A 17,773-nucleotide genomic window follows, 5' to 3' on the forward strand; every position below is an offset into this window, starting at 1 on the left:
CTTGTTACTAGTTCACTTGAGAGAAGTGTGGACACACGAACTACGCGGGGTCCGAATGCCCGCAATCAATTGTTAAAGTCTAAAGAGATTACGATGATGATACCCGGATGTGGGTTCATTGGCTCAAAACCCACGGGTTTATCATGGCCTCCTCCAACTTCCCCATGCGTAGCGATTATGCATGGGGTACAAATATAAAAGGAAAACAACATATATAAGCAAATGCATGCGGAACTAAATAAATGCAAAGTGCTGAAATGTAAATAAGACCAAGGTTTACGTGGTTCAGCACTAAGGCCTACGTCCACGGGTTTTGTTGTTCTGCTATATTATTCACGGTTACACGAATAGTTTGAATGACTTGGGGTTTACATATTTCTCTCCACTATGGGATTCCTTACCTTTGCTATTCTCTCTCTCTCTCTCCTCTGATGTTTTTCGATCCCCCCCCCCTTTGTGGAGATTGGGTATTTATAAGGTAGGAATGTGGGACCCATCTCTGAAGACCGTTGGAACCTTATCTTCTAGTGTCTTGTGTCCATCACGCAGAGGTCTGCGTTTCCCCCTAGATCCCGCGGAGGCATCTTCGCTCGTTCCACAGGTCGGTCGACACGTGCACTGCTCAGAGTGTTTAATGCGGGTGGTTGAGGGGTCTGCTCGTGTCAGACAAGTGTCTTCTGCCCCTGTCAGTCCGTGTCAGCTGACTTTCTCCCCACCGTTGATCTTAGCTCCTCTTCTGGGGATGAGATAAAGCAACTCCTAGGGGTTTATTTGGTGCTTCGCGACGCATCGTGTTTTGATGTCTTGGCTTGCATGCTTTCCACGTACCTTTCTGTATCCACGTGTCCGATAGTGAGATATATGTGTACACAATTTGCCCCTTTTCTTCAGGCTTAATTGACTAAGGGGTGCCTTGAAGAAAAACTATCGTCGCATATCCTTCTCACTCCTAATAACTTCTCCTAGATACTTGGGCACGTCTTTTATTCGTGCATTAACTGCTTATGTAACGGGCACGTTTTCCTATTTCTCCCTTAATTTCCTCTTTTCTTTCGGGTATTTTAAGGATGGAGAGGAAATTTAATTTCATTCTTCCTAAACACTCTCTCAGTTCATTCTTCCTTTAAGTTTCCTACCTGCCTTCATTAAACCTGTGACCTTAAATTCTTTGTCAGTCTTCATTGCACCTGTGATCTTATCTTCTGTCAGTCTTTATTGCACCTGGGATCTTCCCCTGTTCGTTTCTTCTACTTGCTGTTTTTTGCCGGTGAGTTTTTCTTTTCTTGATTTCACTGTTTTATGCCGTGTTGAATTGTGAATTTTCTGCTATTTGTTGTTCCTTGTTTGCGATGAAGAACTCTTTCCGATGCTTGCATACTGTTGAATTGTGAATTTTCTGCTATTTGTTGTTCCTTGTTTGTGATGAAGAACTCTTTCTGATGCTTGCATACTAGTTTGCCCCTGTTCTTCATCTTAAATTAAGGCAGCCATTACTTCGAGGGTGGAGTATTGAGATTGTATCCTAATTTTAGGGTTTCTTTGTTGTCGTGGTTGTATTGCTATGAATGTGTTTTTTGATTTTTGGTTATTGTGTGTAACCTGTTCTTGATTTTATTCTTTCCGCAGCCATGTCTGACCGTCCACGGCCTACCTATGAGACTCCTGATTCTAGGTTGTCGAGATCTCCTCAGCGTCGAGAGTCTCAGGATGATGTTCGTCGGAGTCGAGTGTCTTCCGGAGCGAGAGCCTCGTCTTCTCGGGAAGAGATTCCTCCAATAATTCCGTCTGGCTCACGGAGAATATTTAATCAGTCAATGGTGCGTCCTCGTGAAGAGACTCGGAGTACGCAGGCTCCTCCCCGCGCTGTTGCTTTTGACGTTCCTCCTTTACGTTCGTTAGTGCCCGAGCATCATCCACGGTCTTCTCCAACTTTGAAAGGGAAGAATACAAAGGGCGTAGCTCCTGCGGCTGGATCTTCAAAGAATCCCCCCGTGAAGAGAAAAGCGTCTGAAGCGTTTGTTAGTTCATCCGGTCCCGCCGAGGAGGAAGAGGCTGCTCCCTTGATACGCAGTGTTTCTGTGAGCAGGAAAAAAGTAACCTTCAAGCATATCGATCTTGAAATATTCAAGGAGAAACATGAGCTCCAAGCCTTCGGGGTTCGTTTTTATGCCCCCGAGGATGATATTACGTATGAGCTGATCTCTAAGTACGAATTCGATGAATTTCACTTGTTAACGACGGTTGGGGCCTTCGAGGCTGGTCTGATGCTGCCGTTGTACAAATCGGGTGATTCCTTCTATTACGACGTGCTTGCTAGTCGTGAGGGTTCTTCCACAAATACTCATAGCCGTTCCGTATCCCAATTATCGGGGAATTATCTCCGCGCTCTGAAGGAATGCTATCTGCGGAGTAAGGGGGAAACGTCGATGACTTGCTACGTCCCCAATCCCTTGGAGAAGGAATGGTACACTCCTGAGAATTTTAATAACTCCTTCGGTGATTACGTCAATAGCAGGAATCGCAAGCCGTGGAGTGTCAGCCTTCGGAATCTTCCTGCTCCTCGAGGCGAGATTCGTCTGTTAAATGAGGTCAACGATGCCAAGCTGAAGTATGTTCCTGGCACGGAGGCGTCCAATCGTCGGAAACTCTTCCCCGCGCGAGAAAGGATCAAGCGTGATCATGACTACGAGTGGCACGCCACTGTCATTGAGATAGTAGGTCCGTGGGCTTATGGTTGGATTCCCGGTTCCCGCGGATGGCGGCCAACCGAGAATAGTAAGCCGCGCGAATCTCCTCCCGCTCGCTATGGAGATTTCTGCCCCTGGCGTCTGAACTTTGCGGGCATGAATTTTCCTTATGCCCTGGATGTCGTAGAGGGAGACGAGGAGGATGGTTCCGGTGCTATACTCCCCTCGAAGAATGTCTCAGCTGCTCAGGTACGCAGATTCTAGTTGTGTTTCGTTTTTATAACTTCCATCGGACGGGAAGAATAATTCCTTTGTGGTGTCGGTTTCAGGTATTGAAGAAGACAAAGATTAGGCCGAAGCAGTCTTCTACTATGGTGGTGGGTGAGGTTGAGGTCCAAGAAGAAGTTACTAGTCCTGTGAACGAAGAGTTTGCCGAGGACGAGATTACAGATGGGGAGGAACGTACTGGTACCTCCCCTATCAATGCCGAAGAAGAGGTCTTTGTTGGTCCCGCCGGTGATGGAGGAAGGAACAAGGGTGTAGTGGCGGATGATGTTGTCATCGAGGATGTTTCCGTCCCTGCGGGTGATGTTATGGATACCCTCCCTTCTTCTCAAGAATTTTCTTTCGATCGGATGTATTCCACGGGAGAGTTCTTTGACGAAGCCCTCGATTTTCCCGAGGACTTCTCTTTACTTTCCCCTAATGACAATTGGGATGTTCTTGGTGGTGATGGTAATGGTGATGCTGCTGTAGAAGGTGTTGGTGCGGAGGAGCCTGCTGTGCATGTAGGCGCGGGAGAACATGCCAACGTTCGTGCTGAGGGGGTCGATTCGGTCAAAGGAAAATCTGTTGTGGACGCGCCCGCCGATAGTCTTCCCCAGTCGCCAATGTCTGAGGGTGAGGATGCCATTATGAGTTGGTTCAAGGAGAAGAATCTTCTGTTTGTCTCTCATCCTGCTCCTGTGGTTGTTGGGGAAAAGGAATCAACCGCGTATACCCGTCGTATGATGGAGATGTCTTCGAAGGCGCAAGTGTCTGAAGCCTGGGGAACAAGGTTGACCGTTCCCGAAGCTACCCTCGTGCCGGAGCCTCCTACTTCTGTTGCCGATATGATGGATGTTGCCGACGGGTATCAATATGGCTTCCCGCAACAGCGCGTGCTGGAGGTAAATTTTCGTACATTCTTGTTCGTGAGAATAGGACGCTTTGGTTGAATAATGTTTTGTCATTTTGGTGTAGATGATGAGGAGCGAGCATTGCAACCACGTGCTATATCAGTTCTTTAAAGCAAAATCTCTGAAGCTCGAGGCTAAGCTTCGTCATCGGGAAAAGGAATTATCTGCGGCGGAGGTGGAAATAGAAGAGCTGAAGAAAAGCCTTAAGGAAAAAGAAAGACTGGGTGAAGCAGAGGCTGATCTTCGTTCAGAACTTATTGCGGTGCGTGCTGAGTTAGAGCAAACTCGTAGCCAAGTTTCCACTTTCACAGGTTTGGTTCTTTTCCTTCGCCGTTTATCGTCATTATTTTCTCTTAGCTGTTCTGTCTGAGTCTCCCCACCCTATGTCCAGTGGGTGGCATCCCCGAGCTGGTATGGCTTCGAAACGAAAGAGCTCGGCAAAAATCTCGTATTAGGGATTTGGTTGAGAAGATTAAGAGTGAGGCTAGGAAATGGGATGCTCGGGCTGAAGTATGGCGCGCGCGGCATGTTCAGATGGTCGATATGCAAAATCTGTACAACCATGATCGTGCTTTATTTGATGGCACACTGCTGTGGACCAGTGATAATCTGCGGGAATCCCGCGAGCGTACTTCCTTGTTGGAATCTAGGATTCAGCTATTGGAAGAAGAGTTACAGACGGCGCGGTCCATTCCTCTTTCGGGGGTCCAAGATAATATGCTTGGTCTTGCCAGGGAACGAGATGATGCTCGTGCTGAAGTCTATGCTCTCAGCAATGCTCTTTCCGCGTCTCGTGCCGATGTAGCCCGTCTTGCTGAGTCTGAGAGGAATCTTGAAGTGTGCATGTATAGACTCAGCAAAGGGGTCTCAGAGATAAATAAAGAGGTCGACCACCTTCGTCATATGGACTCGATGAAGCAGGTAGAATTAGATGCCTGTCAATTTACTCTCACCAACCTTCAACTAGACTATAAGAAATTATCCGCGGAATATGATCATCTTGATGAAGCGCGAGATGCGGTTGTTAATGAATATGAAGAGGCTTCGGCTTGTGTCGAAGGTATAATCCCAATTCATCGAGTGTGATCTTGTTTGTTTTCTACGCTAACTCCGTGGTGTTGTCTTTTTCAGGGCTCGAGGAACGCTTCGCGTCACAAATGAAGAACTTGAAAAGGCTCAATCTTCCTTAGCACAGCAAAGGAACAAACCAATCACTTCAAGAATTTAGCAGCCACCCGCGAGGAGGCCGTTGGTGCTGCTTCCAGAGAAGTGAATCGGCTATCCTCGTTATTATCCCAAGCCCAACAGCGGACAACAGTTATTAAACATAAGGCTCGTTGTCAATTGGCTGAGGAGACGAACAAGATGCTGGAGAGGATAGAGCTTGGCCTAAGGAATGAACATGGTCTCGTGAAGAACTACCCTCGTCGTCCCGTTCCTGCTGCATTGCCCAGCTCCTCGGGCCCCTCTTCTGGTGGGAGCGTCCCATCAAGTCTGCGGAAAATCCGATGACGGGACCGCCACCTAGGTAGAGATGGCAGCGTTCTGTAGGGTCCGCGGCATAATTGTGCTTTTTGTAACGATGTAAAAGGAATGTTTTTTGATTGTGTATCCTTGGCTTTGGCCGTTCACTTCTTGTAATCACCCTTTATGAAATGAATTCTCTTCTTGATATACCTACAATGTTTTTGTATTTTAAGTTTGTGAAAAATCAAAACAAAAGTTAAGTGTTTTTGAGTGCGATACGAAAGGAAGGTACCTTCGTGATCGTCTTGAGACCTGTCACCCCCGCTGGCAAATCCTGGGCCAGAGGATTCCCAGACGGTGGGGGCCGGGCAACGTTCTAGGATATGGGGCGTAAAATATGTACGCACCCATTCCGTCGACCCGTTGCCTTAAGATTGGTTGGGTATCTCTTTCTGCTGGGTGCCTTCCCCCTGGTCCTACACTTATGGACACTGATGGGGGAGCCCTGAGAGATTGTAGATTAACTACTTTCCCCAATATTGTAGGTAGATTCCTCAGACTTGATAATTTGAAAGCTTGTTTAATTGATAAGTTGAGGTCTGCAATTCCTCTTCCAGAGATAGAAACATGTTGGGCGGGGAGGCTCCTTTCTTCTTCTGGTATATTCCCAGCAGATTCAAATCTGCGTTGCTTCTATGGGAAGTATGGTTTGAGCCATTTAGCATTCCAAGGATGCCGGAGGACCTCACCTTTTAGATTACGAAGGTAGTAAGAACCATTACCCGCAATGTCGTGGATCATAAACGGTCCTCCCCATGTAGGTGCTAACTTTCCCCATTTCTTTTCTTGCTGATATCGTGGGATTGTTCTCAACACATACTGTCCCTCTACAAAATTTCGTAGCTTTACCTTTTTGTTGTACTCCCTTGCTAGTCTTCGTTGATAATTTTCCATCTTTTGCAATGCTACTTCCCTTCTTCCCTCCAAGTCGTCCAACCTTTCTAACATCATATCTGTTGTTAGGTTTTTCTCCCAGGCTTCAGTCTTCGTGGTTGGCATGAGGATTTCTGTAGGTATGACTGCTTCAGCTCCATAAGTAAGAAGAAACGGGGATTCTCCGGTAGCGGACCTTCGTGTTGTCCTGTATGCCCACAAGACATTGTGCAGTTGTTCGCACCATCTTCCCTTATGCTCGTCTAATTGTTTTTTGAGTATAAGGGCGAGGGTCTTGTTGGTAGCTTCCGCTTGTCCGTTGCTTTGAGGGTATAAGGGGTGGACTTGTTCTTTCTTATTTTAAAGGTGTCGAAGAGCATGTCTATATTTTTTCCCTGTAATTGCTTGCCGTTATCAGACACAATTTCAGCAGGTATACCAAATCTGCAAATGATGTTCTGGAATATGAAAGTGAACACATCCGCGTCTCTGATCCTGGCCAAGGCCTTAGCCTCCACCCATTTACTGAAGTAGTCCGTGGCTACTATCAAAAATCGTCTCTTCCTGGATCCTTCGATGAAAGGCCCGACGATGTCTACTCCCCATTTTGCAAATGGCCACGGGCTATCGACAGAGTTTAGCAATGTTGCCGGCGCGTGGATTTTTTTCGCGAAGCGCTGACATTCTTCGCATCGTCGGGACATCCTCGCAGCATCTTGTATCATGGTCGGCCAGTAATATCCTTGCGTTTTTGCCTTGTCAGCTAGTGATCTCATACCGCTATGATTCCCTGCGTCACCATAATGGATATCCTTTAGAATTCGATGCCCTTCTTTTCGGGATAAGCAGCGTAGTAATGGTCCGAGGAAAGATTTTCTATATAGGACCCCGTCCCGAAGATCGTATCTTCCCACTTTGGAGAGCGTCTTTCTAGCTTGCTTCCGATCCGCAGGTAGGCTTCCTTTGTCGAGGAAGCATGTATTGTCACCCTCCAGTCATCTTCATTGCTGAAATCTTCGTCTTGATTTGCTTTTGACAAGATGTCTTCTTCATCAAAGTCGTTATGGATGTCTTCTCCTACTTGGTCTTCAATATCTTCTTCCATCGTATCTTGATTGGTAGCGAAGGAGAATTGAGATGCAATCGAAGGCTCGTATACCCTTGCTATTTTAATACCTTCGGCATTTTTATCCCTCAACATGGATGATATGTATGCTAGGGCATCCGCATGCCTGAGGTCCCTTCTGCATAAGTGCCGGAACTTAATGTTCGGGATTTGTGAAGCCAATGTTTGGACCAATGCCATGTAAGCTGAAAGGGTGTCATCGTACACATTATATTCGAGCGCGATTTGCCGTATGACCAGCTGCGAATCACTTGTCAGCCTTACATCGGTTACCCCATCTCTATTATTATACGTAGGGCATGTATGACAGCTTCGTATTCAACAATGTTATTGGTATGCTCTTTGAATTCCAATCTAAGTGCCTGTATGATCCTTTCTCCAGTTGGGGTGATGATGACAATACCTATTCCTGCCCCTTCCTTATTTTTAGATCCGTCGACGAAGACTTCCCATTGTCTATGACTCGCAGGTTCGAGGATATCCATTGGATCCTTGATTGCTTCCTCGGCTTCTGGTATTCCCTTGATCTCTTCGTCGTTGTCTAGAGGGAGGTCTGCTAAGAAATCTGCCAGAACTTGGGACTTCTGAGAATGTGAATTTCATGAATGATGTTGAATTGGTCCAGATGGGTGTTCCATTTGGCTATTCGGCCCACTTTTCCTGTGCTTTTGAGGACTGCTTCCAATGGTGCTCTGCATGGTACCCTGACGAAGTGAGTTAGGAAGTAGGTTCTCAGTTTTTGGGTAGCCCATACCAGTGCGAGGATGAGTTGTTCAATCTTAGTATAATTTCTTTCCGCGGGATTGAGTGTCTTGCTGACGTAATAGATAGGCTGTTCTATCTTTGTATTGGTTTTGACTAATACCGCGCTGACTGCGTCCTCCGTTGCTGCTATGTACAGTGCCAAAACTTCATCAGGGTCAGGTTTCTGCAGGATAGGGATCGAAGCTAGATGTTCTTTGATCTTTTGGAATGCTTCCTCGCAATCGGCGGTCCATTCGAACCTGCTCCCTTTCTTAAGAATATTGAAGAAATGTTTGCACTTGTCCGAAGACCGTGCAATAAATCTGCCCAACGCTGCTATGGACCCATTGAGCTTCTGCACTTCCTTTAGATTCTTTGGTGACGGCATCTCTACTATGGCTTGAATCTTAGCTGGGTCTACCTCGATGCCCCTTTTCGTCACCAGATAACCGAGGAACTTCCCTGAGGTGACACCGAAAGTACATTTCTCCGGATTTACTTTCATGTGATGTTGTCTCATTGCATTGAAAATATTCCTCAGGTCCTGGTGGTGATTTTTACGCAGCTTGCTTTTGACGAGCATGTCGTCCACGTAGACTTCTAGGGTTCCTCCAATCCATGGTTTGAAGATAGCATCGACCATCCTTTGGTATGTTGCCCCTGCGTTTCGGAGCCCGAAAGGCATTCTGGTATAGCAATAAAGGCCATGTGGTGTATAGAATGCTGTGTGTTGCTGATCTTCTTCTGCCAGGGCTACTTGGTTGTAACCAGAGTATCCGTCCATAAACGACAGCTCCTCGTACCCTTCAACTGCTTCAACCAGTTGATCTATGCTCGGCAGGGGATAGCTGTCCTTTGGACACGCCTTGTTGAGATTAGTAAAGTCGATGCATATTCTAACCCCTCCATTTTTCTTAGGAACAATGACCATGTTGGATATCCAGGTAGGATACTTGACTTCCTTGATAAATCCTGCGTCTAGTAGCTTCCGAAGTTCTGTTTCTACCGCCTCATGATATTCTGGAGCCACTTTTCGTATTTTCTGCCTGAACGGGGTGTGCCCTGTTTGATGCGTAGTTCATGTTGGATTACTTTTGGGTCGATCCCTGGCATATCTCCTAACTTCCAGGCGAACACATCCGCATATTCCTTAGTAATTTGGTTAAGGATTTCTCTCCCTTCGCCCATGATGGTCCCGATTTTGACCCTCTTGGGTCTTCTTCCGTTCCTATGTTGATTTCCTTAGTGGGTTCCACGGGTGTGAACATAGGCCTTGGGTTTCCGAGGACTGGGGCGCTCTTTAATTGCTATTTGGCGTGTTTCTGCTCTTTGTTTTGTTGAGGTACTTGTTTCCGAGCCTCGGACATTACCCTTCGTCAAGCCTTTTCCTGTGGTTTCCTTAAGGAATAGTTCTACGGCTTTCTCTTGCGTGGTTTCTTGATTTCTTACTCTTCGGATTTTTCGCTGTTCTTCTTGCTCGTTGTTGATATGATCCTGAGTGGCCTGGCATTCTCGTGTAGCGATTCGATCTCCCTTGATCTCCATAATTCCCTCAGGTGTTGGAAATCTTAGGTACTGGTGGTATGTTGCCGCAACTCCTTTGAGCTTGTGTACCCACTGTCGTCCAATAATGGCGTTGTAGGGGGAAGGGGTATCCACCACACTGAATCGGGTATCCAGTTTCATGGGCCCTGCGTTAACCTGTAACACAATGTCTCCCAAGGGCTTCGTGGCCGCTCCATTGAATCCGTAGATGGTGTGATAAGAGGTCATCAACTGTTCATCATGGAGCTTCATCCGCTTGAATGCGTCATAGAATAGGACATTCACAGAGCTTCCCCCGTCTATGAGGATTTTTTGAGGTTACACCCGCTATTGGTAATGTCAGGACCAAGGGATCGTTATGGTCTTCCATATCTTCTTCGATATCCTCGGCATCGAAGATGACGGTAATTCCATCCATTTTTCATGTTCGTCCACTGTTATCCCATCGACCTTATATAACTCGCAGCGATCTTCGAATTGCTTCCGTAACCTTTTTCCAATCTGTGCTGTGAGCGAGGGTCCTGTGGCTTCGGAACACGAGATGGTGTTGATTGTTCGGTTTTCTTCCGGAAGTTGGACTGGCTTGGTTCGTTTGGATCTGTCCTCGGTAACCTCCTTCCGTATGTAATGTTTGAGCTCTCCCGCATCAATTAATTTTTGATCATTATTTTAAGGTTCTTGCATTTTTCGGTCTGGTGTCCGTTGAAACAGTGATACTCACAGTAATCTTTAGACTTTTCGGATCTTGGGGGCTGCTTTCCCTTAGACCATGGCCATTCTAAGTTTTCCCTCCCTTTGATCTCCCGCAGGATACGAGCATAGCTAGCTAGCGTTGAGTTTCGTGTAAACTTGGTCTTCGAATTTTCGGTCGCCTGTTCTTCGTTCATCCCTCCGTTCCTTTCTATCTTCGTGAGGTCTCTCATCTGAGGAACCCCTTTTGGCCCCATTGGTTTGTTCTGCTGAATTGGTGCGGTGAGACCTCTGCGGATATGCCCTCGGGTTTTCCCGTTGAATTTCTTCAAGTCGAGCGTGCTTCTCGATAATTATTCGGAGATCGCCTTCTGTCTTGGGCACGCTCCCGTGAATTTCAACAAATAGGGGACTCATTCGGTCCAAGCCCCACTTATAGCAATTGATGCTCCACTGGGTCCACGCTTCCTATGGCTTGGCAGATCCTATGCCATCTGTTTGTGTATTCTCTCGTGGTTTCCTTGTAGCCGATTGCTAGTGAAAAAGCTTATCCATCCCAGTGTTTACAGTCTTGTTGTACATGTATGTTCTTAAGAATTTCTCTGCCAGTTGGTCGTATGAGTGTATGGAGTTTGGTGGCAGATTATCAAACCATGATAACGCCGATCCCTTCAAACTTGACGGGAAGTATCTACAGAGTACGGCGTCGTTCTGTCCCCATCTTGCTAGGACGCGGTTGTAGTACCGAACATGTGCAGCAGGGTCGCTGGACCCATCATAGCATTCGAACGTCGGGACAGGGCATTTCAGGGGAATAGGGGTGTTGGCCAAGCGATGCGTCAGGGGCGTGGAGTTAGCTTCTCTCATAACCTCTTCTAACCTTCCCCCTCCTTGTTTATTTTTCAATTGCCTGATCTCTGCCATCATCTCATCTCGCAGTTCCTCCATTGCGCGTTGGTGTTCTAAATTCTTCAGATCATTTCCGTTTGATTCTCCATCGTCATAATCCGGGTCGGATACGCTATGTCTCCTTGTCGCGTCTTCATTAGTCGCTAGGACGACTCTGCAGTCTTGGTTTGGCTCTGGTGCTTTGGAGCTTGCTTCATCAAGTTGTTGGTTGGTCTTTGTGCTTAGAGCAATCCGCTCCTTTAAATCTTGATTTTCTCTGGCCAAAAGTGCTACAGCTTCTGCGTAAACCTGTTGGTTCCTTCTCAGTTCCTCGAGCTCAGCCATTAGTTGGTGTGATTGGTTGGACCCCTGATTGGGAGTCCCCGCACGTGCCGCTACAGCCGTGGCGCCCTCCTCCATGGTCTGTACTAAAGGTGGCAGGGGTTCAACTTCTGTTGCTGGTGTTTCCAAATTGGAGTGAGCGCCCCTCTGCGGTGCCCGAGCCGCGGTATGGTTTGATTCTGGTTATTTGTTAGCGGCATTCCAAAGGTTAGCAGATGCGCGGGTTGGAATGTTCTGGATTCATCCACCCTTTCCCTTGGTTGGTTAAGTTGACTCATGGCGAAGGTATTGCTAGCCTCCGCAGCCTTCGGGACTACCGCGGCTTCCCCGTATTTTATCGTTGCTGCTCTGAGAGCCGCCATTGCAACAGAATTAGCGTTCATGGGTGAAGTGATTTCAGTGGTATCCTGCCTTCGATTGGTCATTTTAGTTTTATCTCCTTTCTGCTTGCTTCGGGTGATGATCGGGGTTGTCCGGGGTGTTTCTTTTGACAAAGCTTTGGATTTTCCTGCTTCCTGCGTCTTCTCCATCACGTGCCTTTTTGTTGACGAAATCTAGCGTAAACTCGCCTTCTTTACTCACAACACGTTCTCTCTGTATAAATTTATTCAAACAGAAACGGGAATATCCGCGTGAAGCGGGTTAGTTGTCGAAATACAATTTTTCAAAAGCGGGTTTATTAAAGGCGATCTTTAGTATATAAAAAAAACTATGAAAATGTAAATCCGACGGATTAGGACAATAACCCATGCTTGGAACACTAACTCTTATCGAAGGCAAAAGGTGGGTTTTTGAATATAATACTGTTGACGAATGATCTATACAGTCAGAGCTGATAAAATCGGAGCAATCGTATGCCAAATTAGAATGAAATCACAGGACAAGATAAATCTTTTACCGGGACGAAGTCCCTGTTTCTAGCGCCAAATTGTGGACACACGAACTACGCGGGGTCCGAATGCCCGCAATCAATTGTTAAAGTCTAAAGAGATTACGATGATGATACCCGATGTGGGTTCATTGGCTCAAAACCCACGGGTTTATCATGGCCTCCTCCAACTTCCCCATGCGTAGCGATTATGCATGGGGTACAAATATAAAAGGAAAACAACATATATAAGCAAATGCATGCGGAACTAAATAATGCAAAGTGCTGAAATGTAAATAAGACCAAGGTTTACGTGGTTCAGCACTAAGGCCTACGTCCACGGGGTTTGTTGTTCTGCTATATTATTCACGGTTACACGAATAGTTGAATGACTTGGGGTTTACATATTTCTCTCCACTATGGGATTCCTTACCTTTGCTATTCTCTCTCTCTCTCTCTCTCTGATGTTTTTCGATCCCCCCCCCTTTGTGGAGATTGGGTATTTATAAGGTAGGAATGTGGGACCCATCTCTGAAGACCGTTGGAACCTTATCTTCTAGTGTCTTGTGTCCATCACGCAGAGGTCTGCGTTTCCCCCGATCCCGCGGAGGCATCTTCGCTCGTTCCAGGTCGGTCGACACGTGCACTGCTCAGAGTGTTTAATGCGGGTGGTTGAGGGGTCTGCTCGTGTCAGACAAGTGTCTTCTGCCCCTGTCAGTCCGTGTCAGCTGACTTTCTCCCCACCGTTGATCTTAGCTCCTCTTCTGGGGATGAGATAAAGCAACTCCTAGGGGTTTATTTGGTGCTTCGCGACGCATCGTGTTTTGATGTCTTGGCTTGCATGCTTTCCACGTACCTTTCTGTATCCACGTGTCCGATAGTGAGATATATGTGTACACAAGAAGAGAAGGGTAGTGGGATTCTTCGATACTGTTAACGGGTACCATTTTTCTTGGAATATACCAAATTGCATATAAGACAAAATATATTTTGGTAAGAGATCGGTACAACCCCAAACAAAATGGTACCCCTAATAGCAGCCGTGGGATTCTTGACCAAAAGCTAGTTCCAGAGTACTGATAGCAGCTGCTACCCATGTGATTGGTGTGCCTTATTGTTATCTATTGTTAAGGACCATGTGATCACTACTCTTAAGCCCAGTTGTGGGAGGCTTGTCCGTAATACAATTTCTCTTCCCAAAACTTGGTTGTGTTTCCATTTCAAACTGATATATAGGATCCGCACCTGTGAGAAGATTGATGTGCTTGTAATTTCCATTCCCACAAACAACACCCATGAGGCCATGACTATGAGCTCCCTATTGGGGTTGTTTGATTTCCCTATCACGATTGTAGTGATGCCCGCCAAAGAGAATCCTTATCGGAGTTACTTAAACATCCACCACTATAGAAATTTAGTCATGCTTTTTTTTTTATTTAAAAAAAATAAATAGATGAAGGTCTTCAAAAAAGGCTAATGGTCATCCTCAACAATTGGTAGAAGTCAAATTGGAGGTACATACCAGTACATAGTAGAATTGTTTGTTTTAGCCTATTATGCTAAGGCATGAGCAACAAAATTACAAAGTCTAGGTTGAAAAGTAAACAAACAAGCCTCTAAACAGGAGGAGAAAAACTGAATATCCTTATAGATAGCATTCGTTCTAGGATCTACATCAAACCTTCTAGCTGAAAATTGGTCAATGAGATCCTTTGCATCACTTTCAATAATGATGTGAGTAAGCTTTTGTTCCACCGCTTTCTTCAGAACTGCTCAAATTGGTCTGGCTTCAGCTTCAGCCGCAGATTCAATTTCAAATACTACTGAAGCACAAAAAGAAGCTTTATTCGAAAAATCCCTTATCACATAGCCTGCACCATAGTCCAGATAAGTGTCATCAAAAGCACCATCAGTATTACATTTTATCCGTCCAAAGGCTGGGGGCATCCATTTTTCAGTAAGACCAAATAGTAATAACAGAACAGATCTGCAGTTTGAGTTTCCCAGTTAAAAGCATAGCTCTGGCTCTATTGATAATAATAGAATGAGTCTCCTTAATGTTATTAGAAACAAGATTGTCTCTACTATTCCAAAGGGACCATAAGATGGTAACAAACATACATTGACATTCATCAGGTAACTTAGAGGTAGAGTCAACTAACCGAAAAAAAGCCAAACTGAAGCTGACTTTAATATGCTAAATCAAGAAATAATTTTGGTATCCAAATTTGGAAACACACTTGACATACCAGGGCCTGTAGGTTCAACTGAGTATTCTCCTTAACAGTGTTTAATACCTTGGTTTTCCTACGATTTGCTGATAACTTATTCATGACTTCATCAAACTAAGCATCATTTATTTTAATCATCTCCATAAAGTATTAATGTGCCATATGGAAACCCAAATAATAAAACGAATTTCAAATATAGTGATGGATGAAAAAATACTCATGGTGGTTTTAACAGGTTGGAGGACGTAGAAGCTATACCAACTACATCTTTACGATGGAATCTAAAGAAAGCAACGTGTACAAAGAGAGAAATCCCTCGTACCAAACTAGAAGGGCGAATAACATATAACAGAATTCCAATCTCTCAATGAACTACCCAGCCGTAAGTTTCCTTCCATGGTCTAAATGAAGATATATAACATGATAACGAGTTTGCAAAAGATTCAGAAATGCTCTGAAAGACTAAAACACGATAAACTAATTTTTCTTAGCAAGATGAAACTCGTATCTATATTTTCTAAGAAAATAACAATAAGCTTGTAATATCCATGCACGTTCATTTTGTTCATCTTCAACTAGATAGAGGAAATACATTGGATCAAGAATCATCTTTAAAGTTAAAAACAAAAAAAGTTCTCATTTTTGTTTTTTTATTGGGCCGACCGAGCGAAGCGAGTGAGGACCCTATATATGGTGACTTAATGTCAATGTGAAACGTGACATTTTTTTTTCCAATTTCACAAAAAAGATTTATTTGGTTCAACGATGAAAGGACGACACAGTCCCTCTTTAATTTTATTTCCTTCTATAAACAGATGTAGATACCTAAAATGTTGAGGACACTTTTGTCAAATAAAAAACAAAAACACGGGAATAGCTTAGAGGTCCTGGGGTCGAATCCCGGCCACCTCCAAATTATCATTTTTCCTCCCTTTTTCTTCTTATTCTTCCTATCTCTAATCTTCTGTTCTTCCTACCGAACGAACAGCAGAAATCTCTCTCGATCATTTCTTCTTCGTTTCATCTTCATCAAAATTCACACCCTAAATCTCCATTAATATTTACTCAATTTAAACTTTAGAGTACAGAGTTCGGATTTGGTTGATTGAATATTCAATCTTCTCTAACTTGTAACCCTGAATTGAAAATTGGGTAAATTGATTGAACCACCACCATCACCAAGTTCGTCCCCTGCTTTCTAATCGAAGATTGAGTGAAATCGTTGAATTAATTCCACGTTGATTACTTTACATAGAATCATCAACCATTTATTCAGAGATCCCAATTTATTTTTTTCTAAACGAAGATTGCAAACTTCAGAGTTCGGTAAAAAAATTCTGATCGAAGAACAGTTTGAGGTAAGATTAATGGGTCGCATATGATAATTTGGTTTAACTTTTACATTTTTACATTAGGCGTCATTTGAATTTGAGTCCGACAAACCCTATTAATTTCTCTATTCCTGAAACTTGAAAGTTGAATCTGTGTTTTACCTTGCTCATGACAGAGTGAAATTAAGATGGAAATTTGACTGTGTTTTAATAATGTAATTTCCATGGTTAGGATGAATGTTCGAGAATAAGAGATGTTGAACTGAAATGGTTTTTGTGGTGTTGAGTTTTAAATGATTTGATTGTTTGTTTTGTTCCTAGGTTATGACTGAGATGGATTTGTTATGGCACTAAACTGCAGGTGATGGATTAGAATACATATGGAACTGGGTTACAGATGCTCATGGTGGTGATGTTGTGCTGGCTGTCAAGGGTTTGTGTTCATGTTTTGAAGCAGGAACTGGGATGGTGCTGTTGCAGGTGGATTTGAAGCTTAATTTGTTTTTCTGCTGAACCGGCAAATAATATGGTTGCTAAAGCTACTTGGAGTGCCTCCTCATCTAAACATTGGAATTTATTCCTTTTTAACATGCAGGCAGTAATTGTAATACCGCATCAACGACGTTAGATGGTGTTGACGTGATGGGAGAGAGATTAGTAGATGAGGTGCATAGTGTTCTGTTGTTTGATCTCAACTTTACCTTGTTTCCTGCTGTGTAACCAAGGTGTTGATCTAACATTTATTTATCAAGATCAATTGTTGATCTTGACGCAGCTTCTTTTATGGTTATTACACTTTTCTGCTCAGATTTACATTTTTGACTGTCCACTGTAAAACCAAGTTCTTCTCATGTTTGCTTGTTTGATTGTAATCTTAAGAATACTGTTATTTCAGGTGTTGTCCGTGGTAAAACAGAGACCAGAGCTTCAAAAAACATTCTTTCGTGGCTCACTCATTAGGTGGCCTAGTAGCGAGATATGTTATTGGTAGGCTCTATCCTTCACCCCGGGAGCACCATCCTTCTGAAGGAAATGGAGATTGTAGTCACGACGGATCTGGAAGTGCATGCCTGGAAAAGAAATCGATGGTAAAAATTGTTGGATTGGATCCTATGAACTTCATAACTGTTGCAACACCGGGCATAGACAGCTAATTTGCATATACTATTTTCTTTAGAATTATTAGGTCATTGATCTAAGAGATGACATTTTTCTTTATATTATGACTACTGACCCGTGGACATAGTTCGGACTCTGATCTCGGACTCTTCTTTATTCATAAAAGTGTGTGGGATTGTCCATGCGCTTACAGTATGTGTTAGCTAGAGTCCCTTTCATTCATATATTCCTGTTTTGTGTACTTATAAAAACCTCACAGAAATCATTTTCTTTTATTCATCAGCTTATTATTGTATGTTATCTGTTACCGATGCTCCTTTTTAACAGACTTTGCAGCATTTAGTACTTCTGAGAAACAAATTGCCTGGTTTTTATCATCTCTTTTCTTGATTAAGTTAAAATTGTCAATGCGCAAACATTACGCGTGTGGTTAATATTATTAGTCATCATAGTAATTGGATTTTGTGGCAGAAAAAAATAGATAAGAAAGAAAATACTACACAAGCTTGGTTTCCACTTTGCATTTAACTTGCAAGGCTAGCTCATTTTTTTGTTTACATCTCTTTACAAAGAAATATTATATCATTGTTTGAAGATCTATTTGTTTTAAAATTTCGCTTTACA

At 44.1% G+C, this 17,773-nt stretch overlaps 1 long non-coding RNA gene across 2 annotated transcripts; it reads left to right on the forward strand.

The window, feature by feature from the left end:
- The first annotated feature begins 15,606 nt into the window (after window positions 1-15,606).
- On the forward strand, window positions 15,607-17,475 carry LOC113321040. Of its 2 annotated transcripts, XR_003346436.1 has the most exons (4): window positions 15,608-16,057; window positions 16,392-16,510; window positions 16,626-16,755; window positions 16,926-17,475. It is a non-coding gene; the product is annotated as an uncharacterized LOC113321040 (long non-coding RNA). The 2 variants fall into 2 exon arrangements; XR_003346435.1 differs by having other exon boundaries at window positions 15,607-16,057; window positions 16,392-16,755.
- Window positions 17,476-17,773: the final 298 nt, after the last annotated feature.

This window comes from Papaver somniferum, chromosome 11, assembly GCF_003573695.1.
Source record: "Papaver somniferum cultivar HN1 chromosome 11, ASM357369v1, whole genome shotgun sequence".
NCBI classification, from domain to species: Eukaryota; Viridiplantae; Streptophyta; class Magnoliopsida; order Ranunculales; family Papaveraceae; genus Papaver; species Papaver somniferum.